This window comes from Festucalex cinctus, chromosome 6 (assembly GCF_051991245.1).
Source record: "Festucalex cinctus isolate MCC-2025b chromosome 6, RoL_Fcin_1.0, whole genome shotgun sequence".
NCBI classification, from domain to species: domain Eukaryota; kingdom Metazoa; phylum Chordata; class Actinopteri; order Syngnathiformes; family Syngnathidae; genus Festucalex; species Festucalex cinctus.
In genome coordinates this window covers 16,557,775-16,571,382 of record NC_135416.1, presented here as the reverse complement: position 1 = coordinate 16,571,382, position 13,608 = coordinate 16,557,775, and the positions used below count along the sequence as shown (strand labels likewise).

The following is a 13,608-nucleotide window of genomic DNA, read 5'->3' as shown; positions in this document are numbered from 1 at the left end:
AAGAAAACGTTTAATTATCTAGCACAGGTTGGGTTGTATATCTACGCGTGAAATGGGAAAAAATGTACTAACTAATAAACTACTACCAGAGGTTATATTAACCAAATACTTTTCCAATAGTGACTATCTAGGACAGAGGTGTCCAAACTACGGCCCGGGGGCCATTTGCAGCCCGCCGTCCATTTTTCAGTGGCCCGCAAAATAAGCTGAAAATGGCATTTGACTCAATTCAAATAAAATAAACAAAACAAAAATGTTTGGAGATGGTCAAAGTAAGAAGGGAGGGTATTGAAAAACAGGTGCAATTAAAGGTTATTTTAGTTAACTAAAACTAATGAAAAAACTAAAATTAAAAAAACAATATTGTTACCGGAAATAAAATACAAATGAAAATGCTTTTTAAAAAATGAAAACTAACTGAAACTACATTTTATGTTTACAAAACTAACTAAAACTAACATGTCCTTCGTTTTAGTCTTTGGTAATTAATTTAATACATGAGCCTTTGGTGATGATTTCAAATGTGATTTTTAATAGATTTATTCGGATATAAACAGGAATAATGACGTTTGAAAGTATGCCACACAGAAGTGACATCATCTAGCAGCAGCCAATAGAAAAGCACCTTCAGCTGACGTTGCGCCCATGATGTTCTTTTTAAATATTGCACACAAGTAATACAGAATTAAAAAACAACAACAAAAAACTAATACTAATATTGAAACTAACAAACTAAACTAAAAATAAGCATTTTTTAAAAACTAAACTAATAAAAATTAACAGAACCACCCTGAAAACTAATAAAAACTAACTAAAATGAAAAATTCCAAAACTATAATAACCCTACTGCCATAATACAAATAAATTGGTTTATATACTGTAGCATTTTTCTAAATATACAAAAGCACAAATAAATTATTTGTACAATTTTTAGGACTAAACACAATTTCTCTTCATAACATTATGTGGCCCTTGCGTCCTTCTGATTTTCTGTATGTGGCCCTCAAATGAGAACGTTTGGACACCCCTGATCTAGTATATGTTGAGAGCATATAAGTATCGGCCAGTTTCCTTACCAGTTAGGCGCATGTCGAGGGCAAGCAAGCAATGTGATATCAGACCAAAACCAGCTTTCAGGGAAATTCGTGCGACTAATAATGTCCATGCTGTCCAAGTAGTCATTATTCTCCTCACCTTAAAAAGAGATTTAAAGAGTCAAGAGAGACGTTGATTTCAGTGGGCCCTGGACACTCTAAAAAGAAATGTTTAGCCTAAAAAATAAAACGCAACAGTTTCCATTTGTCTATTTTAATTATGACAACTTCTCAACAAAGTTTACTTTCCCACCCATGTATTAATGGTTAATGATTTCTAGCATTATAGGACTCATTAAAGTCACTAAACAAATAACTATACATTATAGATCACTTAAGAAATACTGTATATACTCTGGTATTGAACACATTAGTACATTACATTCATACATAATTTAGTACAGTCACTATTTTGATGAACTATTTTTAAAGCAAAAACATTAAGCTAAGTTTATTTGCCAACTTAAAGGGATAGTTCGGATTTTTAGACAGGAATCTCTATTTCATCCTCACCTCCAGTGGTGTGCAATCAACACTTACTTACCCCTGACAGCATTCTGTGGCACGAGTTCTGGTTCCGTTTTGGTTGAGAGTAAAGTAGTAGTAGTAGTAGTAGTAGTAGTAGTAGTAGTAGTAGTAGTAGTAGTAGTAGTAGTAGGCAAGTTGGCTGGGGTCACGGAAATTAAAGCGTTTTTCTCTGAAAAACAACTTGCGTTCAAAAGAGCGATATATTTGAATCGCAAAACTTCGCCCTAGAAAAAAGTCAGACTCCATTACCGCTGGGCACTATTTTTCTGTTTGTTTGTATCACTGCGTGGCGCACTGCATACAGCTGATAGGTGCGCCTTCCGCCATAATTATAACTTCGAAAAGACAAACAACTTTAGATTAGTGCGTGTATCAACTGGATGAAGCACCCCGCGCAGTGATAGGAACAAACGGAAAAATAGCGCCTGGCAGGAATGGAGTCTGACTTTTTTCTAGGGCGAAGTTTTGTGATGCAAATGTATCACTCTTTTGAACACAAATTGTTTTTAGAAGAAAAACGCCTTATTTCTGTGACCCCAGCCAGACTTGCCGGACTACTTTCCTCTCGGCCAAAACGGAACCATGTCACAGAACGCTGTCAGGGGTAAGTAAGTGTTGATTGCACACCACTGTAGGTGAGGATGCAATACAGATTCATGTCCAAAAATCCAAACTATCCCTTTAAATTTAGTTTTAAGTCTAACAACAATAAACTTTGAGTGTAAATCATGACATGCTGAATCAAGTTGATGTAATTCCCTACAGTAGAATGGACCCAATGTGTCCATCTCTTACTCCGAGGTATTCGAAGGGCGTCTCGCTTCATCCGAGCTTGCTGGCCTTTCAACTTCTTGCAGCAATGCAGGAAGGCCTCGACACATTCTGTGCTATTCGTAATGTACTCGCTGCGTATTTCACAAGTGTTTGAGCGACGAGTTTCCGCCATGCCATCCAAACAGCATTCCTTCTCTTGCCCTTCATATGAACCCTCTGAAAACAAGGAAATGTGAAAGACCAGAGGCCACAGTCAATATCTTAATGAATGTCTAATCCCAGTGTCTGACTGTCTGTTGTTTTTTTCAGGTGTTTGTCAATAATGGCTAGAAGTGTCGCAATATCCTAACCTAAGGTTGTATCGACCTGTAACGGAGTTGAAGCTCGTTTCCTCCTGTTGGGTGATGGACATTTCAGTTCTGGAAATGTAGCACAGTTTAATAATGAACACGACCCAGATACAGATGAGCGTTGGAAATACAGTAAAATGTTTATCTGCATCATGTTGCAACATTCTATATATATATATATATATATATATATATATATATATATATATATATATATATATATATATATATATATATATATATTAGTGCTGTCAAACGATTACAATTTTTAATCTGATTAATCACACTTTTTAATTTTGATTAATCACGACTAATCAGCTAAATTACTTGCATATTCGCGTTATATAAAATAAATACAAAATACCGTAATATTTTGACATTAACGCATTTTATTATCTGAATGTCATTTGCAAACATTGATATATATATATATATATATAATTCTCAAAATGTATTTAAATATTACATTTGAGTCTCCTTTAATGAATGAGTCATATGAATTGATTATTATTATAATAATTAAATAAATAATTTAAATAATTTAAATAATTAATTTACCCGATTAGCCCTCCAAGTGATAAACAGAAAAACACCCAACTGTGTCACCTTGTCGGTAAGGGGTTTCATGTCCAGCGCTGGTCTTAAACATCAGCCCAGCATCATAGAACACACCCATTGCATCCTTGCCTCCACCTGGTGTGCAGCCTGGATCGTGCTTCTCCACAGTTTCCCACACCTGTTAAGCAATAAACAGTAAAATTATACATACCTTACACCTAAAATTACCTCACAAATCACCTACTAACATTTGCAGCCTTTTCTACTTTGTCCAGTATTTGTATGGTTGTTGTGTTGATTATTTATCTAAAACTATGAAAATGATCAGTTATTTATAAAAAAAAAAATAATAATAATTGACGTCTGGAAGTATATTGATCCTAAGCAACACCAAGCAAAGACGTCAAACGTGTTTGCCTTTTTCTGGGTCAAATGGTGCTTGTTGTTCAGAGCAAAATCCCCTTTGTCAACTGCCACCAGGCCCACAGTGGCCTCTGGGTCTCCAGTGACCTTCAGTCCAAACATCTTGCGAGGTTCAGAGTATAGTATCGGTCTTGCTGGTTCCAGATTGAGCTAAATGAGGAGAAACAGATCTGTGTTTTAATTCATAAAATCACCAAATCAATGTTTTATACTTAAAATAAAATTTTGTGATTTTGGGTTAAGTGTCATTTTACCGAGCCAATGCAGGAGTCCTTGACATCCACCCAAACAGAGTCTGACACCACCTCGCTGTTATCTGGATGGTAGTAAGCCACGATACGGAATGATGGGAGCATATCTTTGGTGACAGGAATAATGAGAGTGATCACAACTTGGCCCCTTGTCTTGTAACGGCCATATTTCACTAGTTGTCCCCTGCCGATGACCTTAAGAGACAAACGTCAACATCCAGCTTTGAAAATGACAATCACAACACACACAGGTATAAACCACCTCTCACCAAGTATGTGATGTCAGTGTATCGAGTTGGCGCCTTGTTTAGAATGAGATTCATTTTCAAGTTGTCTCCCAAATCCAATTCAGCTGTGTCCACACCTGCAAAAGTCACAAATTCAAGATGACATTCTGAAAATAGCTTCTGCATTGTAGTACATGGGATGATGATCGCACGTCCTTGTACCGATGAGAATGTAGTTTTTGCTTATAGTATGATATGGTAAGGCTTCCATGTCAGCAACTGCTTGTCTTTCTCTGGTAATTCTAGGGTCATTGGTCTGTGCCTGTTGAACAACACCACAAACAAGCGGACAGTGGTAAGGCTGTTTAAAGTTGACAAACGATGTTGAGATCCACATGCACTGTTCCATGTACTTTGTTACTTTTATCCACTCTTACAAACAAGAAAGACACTTACAGTGATCCTCCAACTTGTATCTCTTGAAACTGTATTGACAGTGACCTTGGCAACGCCGTTGTCTGAGGTCAAGACCTGTAACCCGCCTGGGTTCACCACTACAGGAACGCCTCGTGCTGGAGTTTCATCAGGATTCATAACCTTAAGCTGCCTCCCAAGACACACAAAAAAATGATTTGTCAGCAAACATTCATCTGTTTTCCATTTTATATCAATATCATTAGAAATGAAATTATTTTTTTATTTTTTTACTCGTAAATAATATACTAAATCCTATGCAAAAGCAACTGCAAAGAAAATGGCATTTTACATGCACATATGCATGGCCACCCCTCACCAGTGGGGTTTCTATCCACACATTTTCATTCAAATTTTCAAGAAATGCGAAAATAAAACTGAATGGAAATGCTAGAAATTTGAAAAAGGATTGTATTTGTACAACTCCCTGCACACCCTTGCTCAACGCTTCCTCAAAGTGACTTCTTGTCCCTCTCCATCTCTGGTTCGACTAAACTCATCCTTTGACACTCCTTCTTCTCCTCGGCAAATTGGCCAAGAACTGTTGGTCATCCTGCTCACCACCTCAATAAATTGCACGTCAAACCTTCTCCAAACACGTCCTCTCCATTTTGCTTTTGGGTCTTTTGCCGTCATGTCCTTGTGTGAACCATAACAGAGCTGTGGTTAAATTTACAATCGCTTGATCCTTCAAATGTGCAAAAAAAATTCACTCAACGCTAATGAGAAGCTAATAATGACAGCGCAAACAACGTGAGAGGTGTTCAATCTGGTTTTCTAATGTTACTTATGAATTCCCATTTTTAAAAACCAAGAAAATTATTTGATTTTTTTTTTTTCTTATTGCTGTTTTAAAAGCATGGGTACTCTTTACAGTAACATCAAAGGGCATTCCAGGTTTGAAATATTTAGGTGTCTTCTTGAAGTGGATGGTGTATGGAGATGTGACAATCTGGATGCTTCTCAACTCTGCTTCCACCATTTCACTCCCTGTAAACACAAAATGAACACACAGGACAATTAATGCATTTTTACAACGATGTAATTGTAATTCATTGTTATCCATTTGCAGGAAGCTGAATTTATGTAATTCTTACATGACAAATCTTTTCACTTACCACTCGACGTCGTTACACTGGCAGACACAAATATGTGACCTCCCACCAATTCATCAATGTTTGGGACGAGTTGTGTCATATGCTCTCTCCTGAGTCTGACCACTCCACGGCCAGACTCAATCTAAAAGTAAAAAAAACAAAACAAAACAGAAAAATACAAATAAAAATATGAACATTGGTCAGCTGCAGTTGTCAGTTTGCACAGTTTCGTTATCACATCAGGACCGTGGCATTACTTTGACTGTGTTTGCATTTGCTGCACTAACTTCCTCTAGTTTGTTTATGTGGACATGTTTGTATCCCTCAACCAGTAAACTGTAGCTCCTGTCGTATTTAACGTGTTATATAAGGTTTATGTGTAAAGAAGTTCAATTGGGGCTCAGTTTCCATCTATTTTTTGTTTTATTACTCATTTGCTTGCCTTTTGTTACAAAATATTTAAAGTGGAAGTCATCCTTCAACATTTCTTGACAATATGTCAGTAGTTTAAACATGACATTCCGATTAATATTACATTTGTGGAATATGAGTTATATGAAGCAAAATCAACCCGTTTTAATCCATCTCAGGGGAGGCCATTTTGCCATCTCTGGCAGTGACCAATCACAGCTCACGTTTTCTGAAGATGCGCTGTGATTGGTTGTTACCTGAGACCTGAGCAACATTGACGTCATCTTCAGTCGGCAGCAAGAGGCAAAATGGCCGCCCCATGAGATGAATAAAAACAACTGGATTTTGCTGCTTAACTCATATTCCAATAATGCAATATTAACCAGAATACCATATTTAGACTAGTGGGGCTGCATAGAATATATTATTGTCATAAAAAAAAACAAATTGGGATTGACTTCCCTTTTAATGTTTAATTGTTAAAATGGCTGTCACAAAAAGGTTTAATTTAAGATGAATACATCTGTGAAAAGTCATTACCCTTAGGTATTTTTGGTAATGATTCATACAGGAAATAATGTTGATAAACATTCGATTTATTCACCAGTAATTGTCCTTATCGAAGAAAAGCAAACAGTTATATGTATGAAGTAACATACTGTACATCAAAGTGTGCAGTCTTGCAGATGCCATTTTAGTAAAATAGGATGCAGTCTAAGTTACAGTTCACTGTCTTATGCACTTACAGGCACTCTCTGAAGAGATTGAGGAAAGCTGTTCTTTTTTCTATCCTTGAGATACCCAAACACCACAAAGGCCGCCCCATCAACCCCTTCACCAAATAGATACCTAAATTAAATGGGAAGAAAGTGAAGTTCATACAATGATAAAAAAGGGATGGAAAATACCGAGACTCACTTTTCTGCATCAAAATGATTTTCACTCACGTGGCTGTGATGTCAACGGTGAACTCATAATCATCCTTTTGGAAGAAGGAGACCAAAGGGGTTAATTTGACTTCAAAACTGGGGAGCACTGAAAGTCATGAAAACATTTCATTGTTACAAATTAGAGAGAGAGTAAAACTGTGAAACAATTCACAATATGGTCGGCTCTCACCATACTCTTTGACCTCAAAGTTGGCATAGTAGCTCTGCTGTGGGTGACTTTGGAACTTGGCCACTATTTTCCACAGTCCAGGACTACATACACACAGGAATTCAAACAGCATGCATTTATGAATTCAATCTCCACCATCAACTTCAATTTCATATTCAATGGGGTTGGGTTAGTAGTACCGATCTGTACCTGTGCTGCTACCAGCCTTATTTTAAATCCAAACTATCTAAAAAGTGACCTCTGATGATGTCACTATAGAATAGAATGCAGCCGAAATGCATACATTTAGAAGCACACAGACTACGGTGGGTCAGAGAGCCTCTTCCTCAATACTTATTTTGCATGGGTAAACGAGCATCGCGGCAAGCGACATCGACTTGGCAGCCAGAATTAGCCGGAGCAGCAAATAAGAGCAGGTGGTTAGCGGTAGATAGGCGTAGTCATAGGCTAGTGGCTAACAAGCGGATAGCAGAAGAAGATGACAAGCAACTGGAGCCCGAATCACGGGACTCAGCGAAGACCACCTGAAGGCCCCAGCTGTGAGAGGGTCCCATTGGGTCCGACACACAATGGAAAGCACTACCCGGGCTAACAAGTAACTATGTTCCCCAAGTTGCCCTTTGGGCATCTGTAGCAGGAAGATGGCGGTGAGCCATGACAGCCTCCAGCCATGTAATAAAATTACTGATTACAAGACCTACAGTTACATTTAAAAAAAAAAAAAAAAAGTATTTTGATGTGATGGAACATAGTTTTTTGCATATTATTGAAATCAATGGTGGGTTTTTAATAGTGGGGTTGACAACCAAAAACGGTTAATGACGTATGCTAAAATCCTAATGAATGCCGCCATAAACGTAAATTAATGTCAACTACGTGTTTTGTTTTGTTTTGTTTCGTTTCGTTTCGAATCAATGGGCAATGCAACACCTTGTGGAACGCTGCCTGGTCAATGGAGTTTTGAAATCAAAAACACCCACTAACTATGGCCAGGAGATGGCGGCATTGTATCTCTTTTCAATGGGATCAAGGTGTATCAAATTACAATGAAACGTGATGTATCTGATTAAATCTGATGAAATAGAACGTTTTCAAGGACGCCATGAATGATCAAAGCCTTTGGCACAAATCTAATTCACGGAGCGTCACAAAAAAATATTAGTGTTGAAATCACTGCTGTGCAGAAAATGTATCTTTTCACAAAAAGCTTGTTTTTTTTCTCCTTATCTTTTTCTGTTTTCAACTAATGGCACTCAAATTACCCATTTTCAAATGGTGATTACTCAAGAACGGAATAAGGTAGCATACTTTTTTTTCTTTTTTTTTTTTTTATCTAATGAAAGAATGGAATCCAATCTTGCATATGGTATCCACCATGTTTATGTAGTCATAGTGCACAATATTCTGTTTGCCTTGAATGATGAGTGAAAATGCTCAAAATCCGCTAGCACTGTCGGGGTTGTTTTTTTGGATAACGTTTGACAGTCAGAGTTAAATTGAATTAATTATTAGTTCACCACTAGATGGCACTAAAATATACACACTGGAGCTTTAAAAGTATCATCCGAGGTGGGCGTGTCAGTAAATTTTTCTGCTCCATCATGTGTCGGGGAGGCCTTTAGCCATGTAAAAGTTGTGATGTTGCAGGCCAGGTAGAGCCCGAAGCGGTATTGTGGGTCCACCTTGACATGTTCTCACCATCTGTGAGAGGGGCTAAAAGGGTCACGTTTGTAGAGAGCTGGGTGGTCTGCACCATGACTGCAAAAGCTCACTCAAGAGAAAGAGCCCAAGCCAATGTGTGAGGCAGAGAAGTTCTGACTCGATAGTCAGGCATAAATTGGGTTTTAACCGTGAGGGTACAGATCCTGACCTTTTTAGCATCCTTGGAGAGTGTTCTGGAGAGTGCTCGCTCTAGGGACTCCCTCGTTCTACTGGATGACTTCAATGCTCACAGTGAGTACTGGAAGGGCATGATTGGGATGAATGCCAGCCGCGATCATAACCCGAGTAGTTTTTCTTTTACTGGACTTTTGTCCCCGTCGTCTAGAGTTGAGTACTCGTACAGAGGTCGCACTTTTACATTTTTATAGAATTTGCCTTGGGTATATGTAGAATAAAAGTAAACAAACAAAAAAAATCCTCCATTTGGAGTCAAACCAAACATACAGAATTTAGTGAAAAACATTTTTTAAATTCACCTGACAATCTCAGCAAGTTTGTAGCTTCCAGAGTAGATCCCTGATTTCAGCAAGATTGGGTCAACAGGTAAAATGGCATCTTCAGGGGTCTAAGGATAAAGAACATTGAACACATTTATCATCAGCCTCACAACTGGCTTTTTGATCATGTATTTGAGCCACTTCATAATAAGTCATTCAGGGAGCATGAGGTCACACAGTGGTTGAGAAACACTGAGATACATTTGCATATTCATTGTCTGGGTTTTAGTTTTTGGGAAGGGCTTCCATGGTTGGCCTGAAAATCCCCTTAATGTACTTATCGTGTGACAGGATTGCAGTATAGCCAAAATAGATCGAATCATTCCATTATCATCCATACATCCATTCCATTTCATGACATCACTTCATTTTCTGTTGTGTTGAGAGGCTCTTCATCTGCTGGCAACATTTTAGATAAAAATGCTAACCATCATCTCAATCATTACGGCTGCATCACCACCATATGAATTTGGGTCATCTCTGTCGATAGGTATCATGCCAGGCGTCAGTCCAAATATCCTGTAGTTCACTGAAAGACAGATTTTAGTTGCTATACGTAGTTTTGAGCCATATAGCTGATAATGATTCCACCCATTGCCACCTGTGCTATCGGGGGTGTAGAGATTCTTGTCCGTCTGGATGAAGATGTATCCAGACTGGAAGGAGACCAACACAACTTTCTCCAGCAGCTGACCAGGAAATTGAGCTTGCAGGTACACATACTGCTTCATGGTGGGGTCTGTACTAAATTCCCTTGCCGGTATCTAGGACAAAGACAGATATGTTGTATTCAAGTGATCAAAGACATCCAAAATATACTTGTAGTGTCTCTCTTTTACCGTAATTTGTCCAAAGCCTTGGAAGTTGTTAGCACTCGTCAGGGTCACAGACGCACCCAACCCAAGAGTTTCGGCTTTGGTTGGATGGTTCATCACATTTATGTCCACTTTTATGTTACCCCCAGTACAGTCTTGACATTCCACAAAAATGTTTTCTGCTGTTCCTACCCGCAACAGGTTGGGGGAAGACATCACCTTCCTGCAGCACATATAAGCATACAGCATATGGACCTACAGTCTTGAGTCACAACATTAGGTACACCAGCACAATATACTGACTCTGAGTAGCAGAGCTGTATTTAAAATAAGTAAATAAATAAATAAATAAATAAATAAATAAATAATGATGATGATGATGATGATGATGATGATGATGATGATGATAATAATAATAATAATAATAATAATAATAATAAAGAGGCTTCTAATTTTAAAAATTGCACTAGTTATTATAAACAACATACTGTTGTGATTGTTTCTCATTCCATGCTGTAGTACTTTGTGAAGTTGTTTTTTAATGACAGATTTGATGGATTTGTGTATCTGTTTTCTCTTTTTCACTCTACATGATGGTGATGGACGTTGCAGTGAACATTAATAAATGCAATTATTTCCCTCCCTTTCTATCATTTGGCTCATGTCGCGACCATATTCTGAACAGCCCATCAAGGGCAACCTCACTCGTACTTGACCCTACAGTAGGTGTATTGAAAGGGGAAGTCATCACAAAAAAATTGTTTCTAACAAAAACATGTTCGATGCATCCACACTAGTCTAAATCTGTTATTCTGTTTAATATTGCGAAAGTGGAATATGAGTTATGCAGCAAAATTCGGCCATTTTTATCCATCTCAGGGGGCAGCCATTTTACCACTTGCTGTCGACTAAAGATGACATCAATGTTGCTCAGGTCTCAGGCAATCACCAATCACAGCTCACCTGTTTCCTGAAGCTGCGCTGTGATTGGTTGTTACCTGAGACCTGAGCAACCTTTATGTCAACTTCAATCAACAGCAAGTGGCAAAATGGCCGCCCTGCCCTGAGATGGATAAAATCGGCTGCATTTTAAACAGCTTTAATTAAGTTTTCTTTATTATTATTATTATTATTATTAGTAGTAGTAGTAGTAGTAGTAGTAGTAGTTTAAACTTCCTTATGTTAAATGTTTTAAAGTTTGTTGAATAATGTTTTAAGATTGTTACTGTATGTTCTTTTTAGGAAATTTTGTAACCTATTTTCATTTATTTTTCTTCCTCTGAATGTTAACCACTGTTTCTTGATGCTTATGTGTTGTCTTTCCTTGTGTAAAGCACATTGAGTTGTCTTGTGTATGAAATGTGCTTTACAAATAAACTTGCCTTGCCTTCCACTTTAAGCAAAGTGTGTACATGCACATATATTCGTCTCTATATGTATCTATACACACGTGATGTCTGTAATCATCACTATATTGTGGTGAGGTGGCGTTATTTAAAAAAAGGTCACAATATTGTTAAAAAAAGATCTCATACTGAAAACAAAACAAACAACAACACAATATGGTGCTTTTGTACATAGCAACGCATATAAACAACCTACAACTCTCTAATAACGCTTAATATTGAGGCATTTACTTGCTAATGCACGCATACATTGAGTTCCTCCACATATTGACTTGGTTCACAAGCATATTATGCTCCCCTTCATCTGGCCATTAGCGTGGATTTTAAACATAGAAGGGCCAAAACATGCCTTGTGAAAATTAAACTGCACTAAAAAACTAGCCACCAGAGGGTGCTAGAACTGAACAATTGGAAATCAACCTGACTTATTTTTTATTTTTTTTAACAGATGTGCTGCCTTTAATATTGTGACATGACGACGACGGTATTGTGGCAGTTTTAATATCGCGATATCACGATATTTCTTTTATTGTGAAATCCCTAGTCTGTATATGCATGTTACGTATGTATAGGCACATTTATGTATATGTCAAAATTACGTATACATTTAGTATGTATGACAAAAGCAAACTCAAATGATTTGCCAGCTTGTGAATGAGAGGAAAATGTCTTATGCAAACGTGTCATAAATGACGAATTGTTGCCCCGTCTTTTTGATACGATGCCAGTGAGGCCTGGGTAACACTGTTTGATCCAGATTTCTGTAGTTATAAACCTAAAGCGAAAATACCAGAATAAACATCCATGTTATTAACATCCTTTACATTCGTATGCAATGTTTCATTTTCACTTATTTCACAGATTCATGATGATGATGACTCTGCAGCCATCCAAGAGGCCCTGAGTTCACTCAGAACTATGTTTGATGAAACAAAGCAAATAAAGGCTGTCTGGCCGTATTTGACCTAAATAATTGTGGAACTGCAAACAAGTGGTCTGCTAATCATTATGCGAGTGGGCTAAGCCAAAGTTTATAGTTCATGAAAAATAGACAAGAAGCCTGGCAGGGTAAATAACATTGTTACATGAATGGCTATGGCATTGTACTGGCCAAAATATTGCTTTTAGACATGACATGTAGCCGGGGCTTGTTAAATGAGTAAGTTGTCACATTGCAATTATCTTCTCCACTAGAGGGCACATCTAAAAAAGTTGAACACTTGTGGACTGAGATGATTAAATATTTGACACAACCCCAAGTAAAAAAATATTAACTTATATATTTTGAAACTGGCATCTTGTAGATAATAATCTTAGTAGTGATACTTGTGAACTTATTAGAGGAGAGATTAAGGCATCTTGTCAGACCTTGGTTATTGTTTTGGTTTAAGATAACTTTAAACTAGAGCTGGTATTAGAAAACATGAAAGTATGGGCCAACGTGTCTCAATCATTTTGGGGTTACCATGTGACATGCAAAGAATGAATGAACCAATAAAAAATTAGCCCCTGGCAAATTGGTTAAGTATACCAGAATTGTCATTCAGATAATGAGTCTGACGAGCGAGGAAATTTATTTGTCGGGTTTTCTTTGAGTGTTTATGAATGGAAATCCAGTTGTTGTCTAGTGTAGTCCTTTCATGCATGTTTTGTTATAACCTAAATCAGGACACTTAAACATATTTTTTTCCTAAAGATGTATTCATATAGCTGTCAATGAGTGACTACTGTCCCTGAAAGGGTTAATTAAGGGAAGTAAAACAGACATTTGAGACTGAGAGTCCTGGCCTACATTCAAGCAGTTTCAAGCAGTTATGTTGAAGATTTGGCTAACTTCAATGTTCACTGTGAAAGAAAGAAAG

General features: G+C 37.5%; 1 pseudogene across 1 annotated transcript in view; it reads right to left on the bottom strand.

The window, feature by feature from the left end:
• Positions 1-13,608, bottom strand: part of LOC144020341 (uncharacterized) — a 62,456-nt pseudogene that overhangs the window by 15,299 nt on the left and 33,549 nt on the right. Inside the window, exons 44-61 of the transcript XR_013283855.1 lie at positions 10,365-10,563; positions 10,127-10,289; positions 9,954-10,054; positions 9,505-9,593; positions 7,307-7,389; positions 7,135-7,222; positions 6,934-7,036; positions 5,798-5,918; positions 5,473-5,669; positions 4,662-4,889; positions 4,428-4,527; positions 4,248-4,342; positions 3,982-4,173; positions 3,722-3,877; positions 3,353-3,482; positions 2,747-2,815; positions 2,418-2,612; positions 1,077-1,194 (exon numbers count right to left, since the gene is read on the bottom strand). The product of XR_013283855.1 is annotated as an uncharacterized LOC144020341 (transcript). The remainder of the gene's footprint in view (positions 1-1,076; positions 1,195-2,417; positions 2,613-2,746; positions 2,816-3,352; positions 3,483-3,721; positions 3,878-3,981; positions 4,174-4,247; positions 4,343-4,427; positions 4,528-4,661; positions 4,890-5,472; positions 5,670-5,797; positions 5,919-6,933; positions 7,037-7,134; positions 7,223-7,306; positions 7,390-9,504; positions 9,594-9,953; positions 10,055-10,126; positions 10,290-10,364; positions 10,564-13,608) is intronic.